The sequence below is a fragment of the Penaeus monodon genome, chromosome 35 (genome assembly GCF_015228065.2).
Source record: "Penaeus monodon isolate SGIC_2016 chromosome 35, NSTDA_Pmon_1, whole genome shotgun sequence".
Lineage (NCBI taxonomy): Eukaryota > Metazoa > Arthropoda > Malacostraca > Decapoda > Penaeidae > Penaeus > Penaeus monodon.
The window spans coordinates 9,113,538-9,126,393 of record NC_051420.1 but is presented as its reverse complement, the minus strand read 5'-3'; the positions used below and the strand labels follow the sequence as shown (position 1 = coordinate 9,126,393).

General features: G+C 42.4%; 1 pseudogene; it reads left to right on the top strand.

Moving 5' to 3' along the window:
• The first annotated feature begins 2,340 nt into the window (after positions 1-2,340).
• LOC119595040 overlaps positions 2,341-12,856 on the top strand; it is a 12,644-nt pseudogene continuing 2,128 nt past the window's right edge.

The window sequence follows — 12,856 nt, the reverse complement described above, 5'->3', positions numbered from 1 at the left end:
GCCAAAAAAAAAGGAGCTTGAAATTGGCCCCCTTATTTGATGGAAAAAAATGCCGGGGATCCCATGAGCTTTTTTGTGGCAGCTTTAGGAAAAATGGGGTTTTCCGAGCATTATCAAGGTTGGGAATGGTTTGAAGGCTATGTTCATATTCTCATGTGGTTACTAGGGGAGTGTAGGTCTGGAGACACTAAGGGTTCGGTTAGAGGTTTATTTGTTATTTCATGCTAGTTATTTTTATACCTATTAGTATTGGTTTTAATGTTAATGAAGTGCGATAGTTGATGTATTTTTCAACTTGCACTCTCACCATAAATAAATTTCTTTCTTAGCTGTGTTTTGACTGTCACTGATACCTTTGGTGGTATAATTCTGAATTTTTTCAGTATACCTTTTTGTATGGCTTATCAGAACTAATAATAATAGTAATAACAATGTTTGCAATATAATGTAATTTACCTCTGTAGTTTGTAAACAACTACTAGTTAGAATTAGGATGATTTGCCTAATATTGAAAATGGAGAAGAGGAGATCGAAATTGCAAAGCCTTTAGTCATAGGAGTTATGAAACATAATTAGTGAAATTGTTGCTCAGGTCAGATCATTGAAATATTATGTAAACTTTGTATATCTGGACTAAATGAATGTTAAAGAAATATCAGACCAAACAGTTGGTTAGAAATGTCTGTGTATGAAAGTCAATGTATAACAACAAAATGCAGTTTTTTTTTTCCCATTTCCATTTTTATGCATTAATCAAAGGTTAATTCTAGGTGAAAAAAGGAATTTCTAAAATGATTGTCCCAAAGTGTCAGTCAAAAATCAAAGAAAATTTTAAAAAATAGAATAAAGGTGTTTATCAAAAGATCATACAAGTCATGCAACCTTATAAAAATATATATATGAATAGATCTAAGTTAAGTATAAACCCTAAAGACCTTTTGTTGCAGGGATGCTCGATGGGCGCTCCCCTTGTCCTCCAAAATGTTAACCTGGTATTACCCTCCTCCATCGATGGCATCTTTCGTTGGACACGTAGCTGGCCTCACTCCACTTGCCACGAGAGTAGCTATTGTTGACAGGCTGCAGACAGGTTCACGCAACATTCCTTTGCATTGGGAACAGTCTCCTTTTTTTTTTTTTTTTTTTTTTTTTTTTTTTTTTTTTTTTTTTTTTTTTTCTGTCTCTTGTACCCCACACACACACATGCAACACACAAGTTTTAAGAGCATGGGAGACTGGGAATGCTGTGACAAACACATGGTGGTCGAGTTAAGTGGTACTGCGGAAATCTTGCTTCAAGTTTTTTTTATATTTACTTTTGTTGTTGTTTTCTAGGCACTTTATTCAATTTGTTTCTATTTTTCTCTGTCTATTTATTGTTGGGACTGTTGCCAAAAGTGTACCAGAGCAGAATAGATAAATTTTGGTATAAAATGACTGTCCCATACCAAAAGCATACTTAATCCTGCAAAAAATTACTTGAGTGAATTCACCAAGGAATAGGTTTACATGGCATCTTCTATCATTTGTGCCATGCAGATATCTCAAAAAAGCAGAAACAATGCTCTGAAGTAACGATCACCAAAGACTCCTTTGGACTACATCGGAGAGGGCTTTCCCCTCTTGGCAAAGATAAAATCTTGGCTGTCTAGTGCAAACTGTACCCTCTTCCAGCACTGACTATGCACTGATTCATGTGATAGCTGTATGTGACAGTTTTGCATGTGCATCATTTGTGATGAACTCCAGCCCAAACGCACAAGCAAGTCTGCAAACCTGTTTTTCATACAGATGTACTTACAGGTTGGGAGAATACACCCTTTTGGAATTTATTATTTTACTTTTTAATGATTGTTTCTGTTATTTCATGTTTCGTGTGCTTTATAGTGTATAGGGGAGAATATGTAGACATGTGTTATTTCATGTCTTTTTATGCTTTATAGTGTTTAGGAAGAATATGTAGACGTGTAGCAAGGTGACAGTCTTGGTACATGGGTATCCATACACTAATATTCTGCTGGCCTTATGCTCAAAAATGTCTCTGATATTTTTGTTTGTTTGTGGACATCATATCTGATTGTTACTTGATATCAGAGGCCTAGAAGACTTATTTTGTTATTTTATCTTGGTCATATTTGCCCCAGTCAGGTTGAATAATTTATAACAAATGTGCAGAACTTAGAGGATGTATATAATTTAGAGGAGATTCTACTTTCAAACAAAAGCAACCTTTTGGGGGTTTTCAGTTCATACAGATGAAAAAGGAAATGATTCTGTAAAAGGGAGAGCAATAATACAAATATTGATAATGGTATTTGCACTAAGAAGTAAGAGGCCACTTTCTAATGCAATAATCCCTACCCAGGCTGAACCTGTACGTGTGTGTGTGACTGGCGCAGCCGGCCAGATCGGCTACTCACTGGTCTACATGGTGGGCTCAGGCGCTGTCTTCGGCCCCGAGACCCCAGTCATCCTGCACCTCTTGGACATCACCCCCATGATGAATGTCCTGAATGGAGTGTGCATGGAAATCAGCGACTGTGCCTTGCCCTGTGTCAGAGGTAAGTTTCTTTGGCCTCTTCATTTTTCTCTTTCTCTGCCTTACCTCTTTTTCCCCTCAGTCCATCATCTCTCTTCCTCCCTCACTCTTTTGAGTCGAAGGCAGTTTTCTTCCAAGAGCAGAAACATCTTGATTTCCCTTAGAGAAAGGAAACTGATGCATATCCATTTCAAACTTTCAGACGTGATCCCCACCGATGATCCGGCTGTTGCTTTCAAGGACATCGATGCCGCTTTCTTGGTGGGTGCCATGCCCCGCAAGGAGGGCATGGAGCGCAAGGACCTGCTGGCTGCCAATGTAAAGATCTTCAAGACTCAGGTGAGAATTTTTTTAAAGCTAAGTGGTGGTAAATTATAGATGGTGGTTTGTAAAAAATTTTGGTAATAATATTGTTTTCTTAATCTTGGTTTCCCTCGTTCTTGTGTTTATGTACATGTAAGGTATAGAATGGATTCATTTTTTTATTGAAAATATTTTGATGTGGAATCCTGACAGCCAATAGTATTTGATACAATATAGACTATTATTCATATTCTCATGTCTTTGTCTTATGTTTGATTTAGATTTAGAGTTCGGTTGACATCTCAGATTAGGAAGTGGTTAATGTGTATATTGTCATTGGCCATCTTTAATTTTAGTGGCCCTTTCTGCTATTCTTGTATATGTTAAGCCCACCCAAAGGCCTGTGCACATGAGCATGCATGATCAGCAGGCACAAGGGCAGGCATAAGTAGAGGTGATGTCACAGGTAGGCAAGCTACTTGATTAATAAAGTAGTTTTCCCTGCTGTTTGCTTGCCTGCAACTTCACCTTTATGGATGGCCATCAAACATGCACACTTGCATGGACAGGACGTTAGTTGCCTAACATAATTAGAAACAATAACTCATTTATCTTTTTAAATCTGTAAAAAAACAGTAGCAAGATGTATTATTCAAATTAATGTTTATTCTGCCAGGTTCAGTTTTGTACCATAACCAGAATAGATTTAATCACCCAGTCATTTCCAGCTTTCATGGCCAGTTTTGCACCATGACTCAAATGGAATTACTCATTCCAAACCCCTCTCCACCTTGCAGGGCCAAGCTCTCGACCAGCATGCCAAGAAGAGCCCTGAGGGTGCTCGTTGTGGGCAACCCTGCCAACACCAACGCCCTTATCTGCGCCAAGTATGCTCCTTCAATCCCCAGGGAGAACTCTCGGCCATGACCCGCCTGGATCAGAACCGAGCTCAGTGTGTGTGTAAAGGAGGATCGTGGTTGTGAGTTTCTCATCTTGGTTTTTCCTTCCTCCTTCCTTCTTTTTTTTGCTACTTCTCTTGACGTGAGAAGTTGATTGCTTTTCTTTCATATTATTTCCAGTGTCATAGAGGAAAATATTGCTGGGATTGATGGTTAGTTCACCCACGTATTTACAATAAGCTTATCACAAAAGGAAATATGCATACTCATTCTCTAAATGAAACCCTTTTAAAATAGGAATGACTAAATAGAGAGAAAGAAAAATGGGGGGGAGGAAATATAGTGGATGGGACAAAAGGTTGTAAACAAGCCCAAAGGGGCATAATTTTTTTTTTGTGTGGACTTAAGATAAAGCCCACTTTTTTTTTTAAACTGATAAGCAAAGTATCTTCAATTGCACAGTTACTGAGCTAAACTTGGAGAAAAAGTTTCTTTTGAAATTGAAAAAAAAAAAAGATAACACTGTATGAGCCTGAATCTCGTGTTAATTTTTTAATATTAACTAAAAATTTACCCCCCATTTTTCCGTGGAAATGGGTTTGATTTCCACTTTCACATGATAAAAAATAAAAATGTTGGAGAAAAAGGGGTTTATTTAAAAAAGAAGAGGTGCTAGATAATAGTTTTGATTAAACTTTGACCTGTTACTTTGTCAGTTATTTTTTTTAGGGAAAACCATGGTACACTTCCCAGTAAAAATTTGGTTTGGGTCTTCCCCCTACTGTAATAAAATCCCTGAAATAAACCAACATTTACCTCCCACCAGGCCCAGTTTGCCACCGTTTTGGGTCCCGGTGAAGGGGGGGATGTCAAGAACGTATCATCTGGGGAACCATTCCCCCCCCTTCCCGTGCTCGCCTGCTGCGCCACCAATGGGCGGGGAGTCCCTGTTACGACGCAATTAAGATGAGCCCTACTTAAAGGGGAGTTATTCCCAAAAGGGTTCACTTTTTTTAGAGTAAATTAAAATTACTTTAGAAAACCCTGTGTTAGTAAAACTGCCTTGAATTTGTTCCTGTAGGTTCCCTCATTAAAACATACCTTTAATTTCCGGGCTGTCCAAAAACGTGGTGGTGCGTCTTTGGCTCGTAAGCTGTCTTCCGCTATGTCTTCTCCAAGGCTGCTTGCCCCCAATGAAGGCATCTGGCAGGGCACCGCTGAGGCCCTTTGTCCCCTTTGGGAGTTTTCTCTGATGGTTCCTACAACACCCCTGAGGGATTCTGTACCCCTTCCCCCATCCCCCTTTAAAGGAAAGGCCTGGACTAGTGAAGGTGAGTGGTCCATATACGTATGTGTAGTATTTGTAGTGTGTAGTTATGTGTATACTGTGGGTGTGTGTTATATATAAAATTTTTTTAACAATTGAAAACCATCATATAAAAAAACAATTGGTTGATTTACCATATTCTTTTGAATAGGCAGTATTTTTTTTTTTTTTATACAAATCAGTTGAAAAAACCGCTTTTTCTTCCCCTTGTGAGTTGTGTTTTGTTGACACTTTGTACCCCCTGTTTTAGGATTTTCCCCATTACGATTTGCACGTGAAAAGATGGAGCCACAGGAAAGGGAGCTCTCGAAAAAAACGTGATGGCCCTTTGTTTTTGGGCCGGATTGGAAAGTGCGGCAGCTAAAAGTTAATAAATTAATTATACAATTGTTTAAGAAAAAATAAAAAATTTTGGGTGTTTGTCAAGAAACAAAAACAGACAAAATGGGTTTTTGAAAAGAGACCAAATATGAAAATACGCCCCAGGAAAATAGGGGTTTTGTTTTGAGAAGGAGGTGTAATGTTTAACCATAAATGTTGGGTTGCAAGGTCTTTTGAGCCTTTTGGGGTTTTAATTTGTTGGGTTTTTGGTTATTTTGATTATGTAAAAAAGGAGGGGGATTCCCCCCAGATAAATTACCCGTTTATGTGGTACTCAAAAGTTTCTGCAATGTTTTTTTTAAAAACATTTGTTTGTGTTTTAGTTTTTTTTTGTATTTCCGGGTTTTGTTTTAGACATTAATGACATAATTAAGAACCTTTTTTCATTATTTTATTTACCTTTTTGTAAGGAAAATCCGGGATTTTCCGGATTTTTAAACCCCACCCTTTTTAAAACTGCCACCGATTTAATTTTACTTTCAAAATTATGTTTCAACTGGAAAAGAAATTTTTTTGGGGGTTTTTTAGCACTTTTTTTTTTTTGTTAGGAAAGGGGAAAGAGAACTTGAAAACCTAAATGAAAAAAATGAAATTTTTTTCATTCCCTTTCTTTCCTTTCTTGGATCCTTGACAAATCGAAAATTTTTTTAAAATTTGACATGCATTAACCCCCTTAGTAATTTTCTTTTCAATTTTTCTCCTTCTTTGTCCAATTTAGGGGGAAAAAATTTCTTTTGGATTGATTAATTTTCTTTCCCCCCCCCAAATTCGGCCGGGTCTGGGAAGAAAAAAGACACAGAGAAGCCGATGCAGGGAATAACCTAATTTAATAGCCCCCAAAACTTTTTTGCATATTTTCTTTTCCCCCTTTTTTTCCCGTCTTCGCCCCCCCTTCCTGCCCCACTTACCCCCTGTTAATGGTTTTTTATTCTCCCAAAAAACCCCCTCCATCCTTTCCCCCTTGGGGGGTCACCACCCTTTTCCTCCCTAATTTCCTTTCCACCCCCACTGATTTTCGGTCTTTTCCTCTTCTTTTTTGCTTTCCTTTTCTTTTTTTAAAATTTTTAAAAAAGGGGGTGAGAGCTATAAAAGTTTTTGAGGGGTTTGGGGCTGCTTTAAGGTGGGGTAAAAATTTTTGCATGTTTGTTTTATGTTTTTTCCTAGGATTGCATAAATTTTTCTTCTGAAATATTTGCTTCTATAAAAAAAGATTTTATCCTAACAATGGCCTCTGTTTTTCAAATAGCCTTGTTGAAGTTTTTTTTAACCCACCCCCTCCATTCCTTCCCCTTTTTTTTACGGAGGCATGGGAAACCCTGGGTTTTCCCCCTGCCTTTTGGTCGGTGATGCTTTTAAAGGGTTTTTGCCCTCCCGTTCTTTTTCCCCCTTTCCAATCCTTCCCCCCCCCCCAATCCCTTTTTTTGTCGGGGGGGGGGCTTTAGGGGGCGGAGCTGGGACCCAATAGGGGAACCCCCCAACCTTGGGACTCACCCTCATAAACAATTTTGCATGGTCTTTTTTTTCCTTCCCCTTTTTCTTTTTCTGTCCTTCACCAACCCTTTGTATCCCCCTCCAAAAGGTTGAGACCGGCTGAAAGGATGAAAGGCTGACTTTGGCCAGCCTGAAGGGCCTGGGGGGGCCATGGGCACGGTTTTCCCCTGATTTTTCTACCCTTACCCTAAAGGGGGCCCCTGGGGGTGGACTGTTTTATCCCCAACAAATCCGGGCTTACCATGGCCGCATAAAAAATTATCCCACTTTTAGGGCAATGAGCTTGCCCTTTTCAAATACCCCAAGATGTAACCCCCCATTCCTACCCCAGGCTCCCCTTTTGACCAGGCCCCCCCGAAAAAAATGAAAAAAAAAACTCCCCCCCATCAATCCTACTAGTACATTCCAACAAAAACCCCTTAAGAAACTTTTCCACTCCCCCACAGCTCAATTTTACACCTCTACCCCCAAACCCCCCAACATCAACCCCCCATCCTCCCTTATTAATACCTTCAGCCTTATTCCCACCCCCCCATAAAACTACCTCCCTAAAACCCACCCATCTTCGTTTTCCCCCCCCCCTTTTACTACCCTATCCTACAAAAAATTTTGAATACCCTCTTTTAGCGAGCCAAATGGGACCCATTTTTCCCTGATCCCTCCCACAGCTCCCTACTTGACAAAACCCTTGCTTCCAAAATGTTCCAAAAACAGTAGGTAAAGTCTCTTTCCCCCCACCGACCCGACCGTCCCTCTTGCACAGTAACTCCAAAACCAAGCTATAGCTTTTAAAAAAACTAACAGACCCATATGGGAACCCCATCCTTGCAGAACCCCATCCAACCCCCAAACGCACCGGAACAGTTTTAATCTCCCCAGAAATTGCCCAAACTATAAAAAAGATTGGTCAATTTTGGGAGAAGACCCCTTTCCTGTCTCACAGACTATGTGAACTCATACAATCTACTCCTTCCCCCAGGGGGTAAACGAAGAAACCCCCCTAAAATAGCCCCAAAAATTTCCTTCCCAAACTGACCTTCCTTTAAATCTTATAGGAGGGGAATCCCTCCCTGTTCGTCCATACCAACCCCTCCCCGTCAGTCCAAAAATTTTTGGCGTCTAGACCCCAGGGCCAAAAATTGCCGTTCCACACCCGATGCCCCTATGTGCCCAACCCGCCTACCCGACTAATGCCCTCACAATCAGCACATGTCCAATGTGGGGCCCCCAAATGTATTTTATAGGGGTGTCCCACCTAAAATTTGAGTCTGAGGTAGCAATCTCAAATTTAAACTTGGATACACTACGTGAAGCCAGACAAAAAAAGCACGTCGACGTGGGTTTTTCTTATCCTTTCCAGTAATACTGTCATTCTACCAATTCTCCTAAACCCACCCCCCACTCTAAAAACCCCCCCCTTTTACCCCCTACCTTCCCCATCAAATCTTTTTTCCACCTAAATCCCGACACTCCAAACCTACAAACAGATATCCCAAAAACCCCCAAACCCCCCAAACCTTCCCCTCTCCCCCCTCGCACACCCCCTAACAGACAGAACAACGTTCCACCCCCTCTTTTTCCCCCACCACACAATCACCTCCACCTTCCCCTTTTCCTTGCTTGAGGGGCCCAGTCCTCTCTCCCCCCCCCACAAGAAATCCTTATCCCCAAAACTCCCCAACCAACTAGAAGAAAAAACCCTTGAAAATATTTAAGATTACCTAATGAAAAAAGACCTCAACCTCCAATACAAATCCTCTCCTTTCCCCCCCAAGTAACGCTGTATCCCCCCTCCTCCTAAGAACCCCCCCACCCCAAACCTCCTACCCCCCCCCAAAACAGCCCCTCCCCAAACCCCCCCCCCCCCCTCAATCCCTTTTATCCTTTAAAATTTCTAACCCCCTAATCCCCCAAATTACATTTTTGTCTACCCCACCAAATTTTCCATTCCCCTCCATTTTCAACAGGAAAAACACCTTTGTCCCCCCACCCCCTTTTAAAACCAATTCCCCCTTGCCCTTTAAGTTCCCTTTCTCCCCCAAAACCTATTATTTTCCCCCTTTTACAACCCCACCCCCTTTTCCCCCACTTCCTCCCTTACCCTCCCAACCATCAACACCTTTCCCCACACTTTTCCAACACCCCTTCCTTTTCAAAATTACATATTTCATTTAATCTCTTTTTTCCTCACAACCGACCCCCAACCCTTTCATTTTAAAATTTCCTTGCCCAGCTTGCAAACTATCCCTAATCAACCACCCTTCCCCAAAAATTTAACAAGGGCAATCCCTTTGTTTCACATTTCTCTGCAAAAACCTTAACCCTTAACAAACCCAATCCCTTCCTTCCACCCAATTTTTAGACCTCAAAATAAAGGTGAGGCCATCCCGAAAAGGCCTAACCATGGGCAGGTTGTTTTTTGGTTTAATTATGCCGGGCCCTGAGGGGTGAAATTGTTTTCTCTCCTCAACATCTTTTAAAGCCTCCAGTTTTAAAAATTATACCCTTTAGGGAATTTGGGGGGTTCCCCTTCAAAATACCCCCCCCCTTCCCGGTCCGAACCCGGTTCCCCTTTGCACACTTAACCTGCGCACACCCTCCCTGTTTTTTTTTTAACGGAGGGAAAATTTTGAACCCCCCGGGCCCCCCAAAGTTTTTAAAGATTTCATTTTTGAGTCTGGGGTGATTTTTGGACGGTCCCCATTTCCTTAACCCAACAAAACACTCAGGGTTTTTTTTTCTCTCCCCAAATTTCCTTCCCTTCCCCCCCCTTTTTCCCAATCCCCTCCCTCCCCTTATTTCTACCTTTAATCCATTTTCCACCCTCCCGTAAATACCCCCCTTTTGCCATTAAACCCCCATTCTCAAATTTTAAAACTCCCCACCAAAAACCCCCCCCCCCCCCCCCCCCCCCCCCCCCCCCCCCCCCCCCCCCCCCCCCCCCCCCCCCCCCCCCCCCCCCCCCCCCCCCCCCCCCCCCCCCCCCCCTTTTTTTTTTTTTTTTTTTTTTTTTTTTTTTTTTTTTTTTTTTTTTTTTTTTTTTTTTTTTTTTTTTTTTTTTTTTTTTTTTTTAAAAAGGGGGTTTTCCCCCACCCCCCCCCAACCCCGGGCCCAACTGGCCCTCCCCAATCCCCCAAGTTTTTTACTGCCCCCCGGGGGGTAAACCCCCCATCCTCCCCCCCCCCTTTTTCCCCACTTTATAATTTTTCCCCCTTAAACCACCCCCCCCTTCCCCCCCTTCCCCCTTATTACTACTTTAACCCATGTTGTCCCCCCTCTCCGTAATACTCCTCCCTTTCCCGTCCATGTACCACCCCCATCTCTGCAAATTTTTAAATACTCCATTTACCCCAGAAAAATGGGCAATTTTTCGGGGATCCCTCCCACAGCCCCTTACTTCACAACACGTTTTCTTCCAGAAATGTTTCCAAACACAAGCAGGCAAATTCTTCCGAGCGACCCATCTTTCCCGTCTCGCAGAATCAATATGAAACCAAAGCTATAGCATTATAAACTCAAACTGATTTTTCGGGCAACCCCTTCCTGAAAAAACCTCCCCCAACCCCTTAATAGTTTACCGGAATACCCCCGCAAACTGCCCTATACAAAAAAGGGTCAGATTTGGATAATTACTCGCCGCCTCAGGGCTATGTGTTATCAGTACAGTTCTTTCCTTTCCCCCCCAGGGGTCATCGAAATGCCCTCACCAACGTTGCAAAAAATTATTCCGTAAACCCCTTCCCCTTTAATGTTTACATTGGTGGAGAATCCCTCCTGTCCGCCCATATCAACCTCTTCCCGTCAATGTCAAAATTTTTGGCGTTAGGACACCGCCAACACTGCCTTTTCCCAGCCCGATCCCTTTGTCCCCAAACCTGGTCACCGCGAACGTGTCCCAACGTGGGGGCCCCCTAATGTTTTTTATGGAGCTGCCCCCCCTAAAATTTGAGTCTGAGGTGGCCCCTTCAATTCAGATTTGGGTCCATCTACTAAAGCCAACGGGGGAAACACTCGCGGTTTTTTTCTTACTCCTCTTCAGTAATGTCGCCGCTCTGCTCCCCCCCTCCTTCCAAGATGTTCCTCTCCCCCCCCTATACCTCCCTCCAAATATTAATCCCCACTTCTACTCCACCTTCCCCAGTCAAAACTTTTTCCATTTAAAACCAAACATTCTACCTAATTTAGCCCCCCAAAACCCGAAACCCCCCTCCACCCTCAAGTTCCACAACCCCACTCCCTCCCATCAAGTGACGCCGGTACCCCTCCTCCTCCTACTCATATTCCCCCCACCCCCCAAACCACCCATCCCCCCCCCCCCCTCCCGCTCCACTACATTAACTCTCCCTCCATCCCCCCCCATCCCTTCCACCCTCTGGTACACACGTGAAACCCTTATTAAACTTTGGCCTTACCCAGAACTTTGGCCTCTAAGAGACTTTTCTTACACACCTCCCATACCAAATTCCCCCAAATACCTTTTCTCCTCTTTTAAAACCACCTTTTGTCTCGTCTATACATATCCATCACGAAACACCTTTTCATACCTCTTTTTTAAAAACCACTGCCCGTGCACAGTTTTTTTCGCATCTTTTTTCGCCATTGGATCACAGTTATTTTATCTATTTTTCCTCTTCCCATCCATTGACTTTGTTTCCTTTGAAAATCTAATTTCCCGTTCTAAATTTTTTCCTCGTAGTTGGGTTTTTGCTTTGCTGCCACACTCTTTGGGGGGATTTGTTTCCAACTCCCCTGGTCGTCCCTATAAGCTTCCCCTCCCCAGCGGGCCTTTTTCTTAATTTGACGCCCCACACACTTTGACATACGACGTAATCTTTTTTATGCTTACCCTCTCTATGCCCCCCTTCTCTCATTTTGAAATTTCCCCTGGTCCAGTTCTAGACCACTTTCCAATCCCCTTTCTCCTACTTCAAAGACCACTCTCTAACCCCTCGCTGGGGGCAAGGGAAATTTTACCCCGTTGCCTACCCAACACTGGGTGGGCCCAAACCACCCAAACATGCTGGTCCCAACCCGGATAAATGGAGAAATGATTCCTAAAGGTAAAAACCGGCACCTCCTTTGGGAAAAGGAACTGGGGACCCTACCACGTACTCATCCAAGAGCATCAAACATGAAAAATACAATTAAGTATCTGCTGTGACCCGGCGGCTCAAAAGAAAATTAAAAAAAAAAAAAAAAAAAAAAAAAAAAAAAAAAAAATATAATATTATATATTATATAATAAATTTTATATATATATTTTATATTATTTTTCCCCAAACAACACACCCCCACACAAATATAATTTATTTCCCCCCAACCAAATACACCCACCCCACAACCTTATTTTTTATAATTTTTTATTTATTTCCCCACCACACACCCCCACCCACAACAACCCCAAAACCCCCAACCCCCAACCCCCACCACCTCAACAAGGCCCGTTTACAGGCTTGAAACACCTCAAAAAAAAACCCACCCCTACACACCCACACCAAACCCAAAACCCCCCCCCCCACCCCCCCACCACCAACCCAAACCCCACCACCCCACACACACAAACCCCACAAAAACAACCCCCACCAACCCCAACCAACTCTACACACCACCCAACCCCCACGCCGCCCCAAATTATAAAAAAAAAAAAAAAAAAAAACCCAAAAAAAAAAAAAAATATATATAAATTTTTTTTTTTTTTTTTTTTGTTCCCGCGCGCAGCACATGCATCGAACACACCATACTACCACACCACATACATTCATGCTGCATATATAATACAACACAAATTGTACAGACACAAACACACACACACACACACCACAACACACACCACACACACACACACACACACACACAAACCCCACAACACACACACACACACACACACATACCAATCCAAAAAAACCCCCAAAAAAC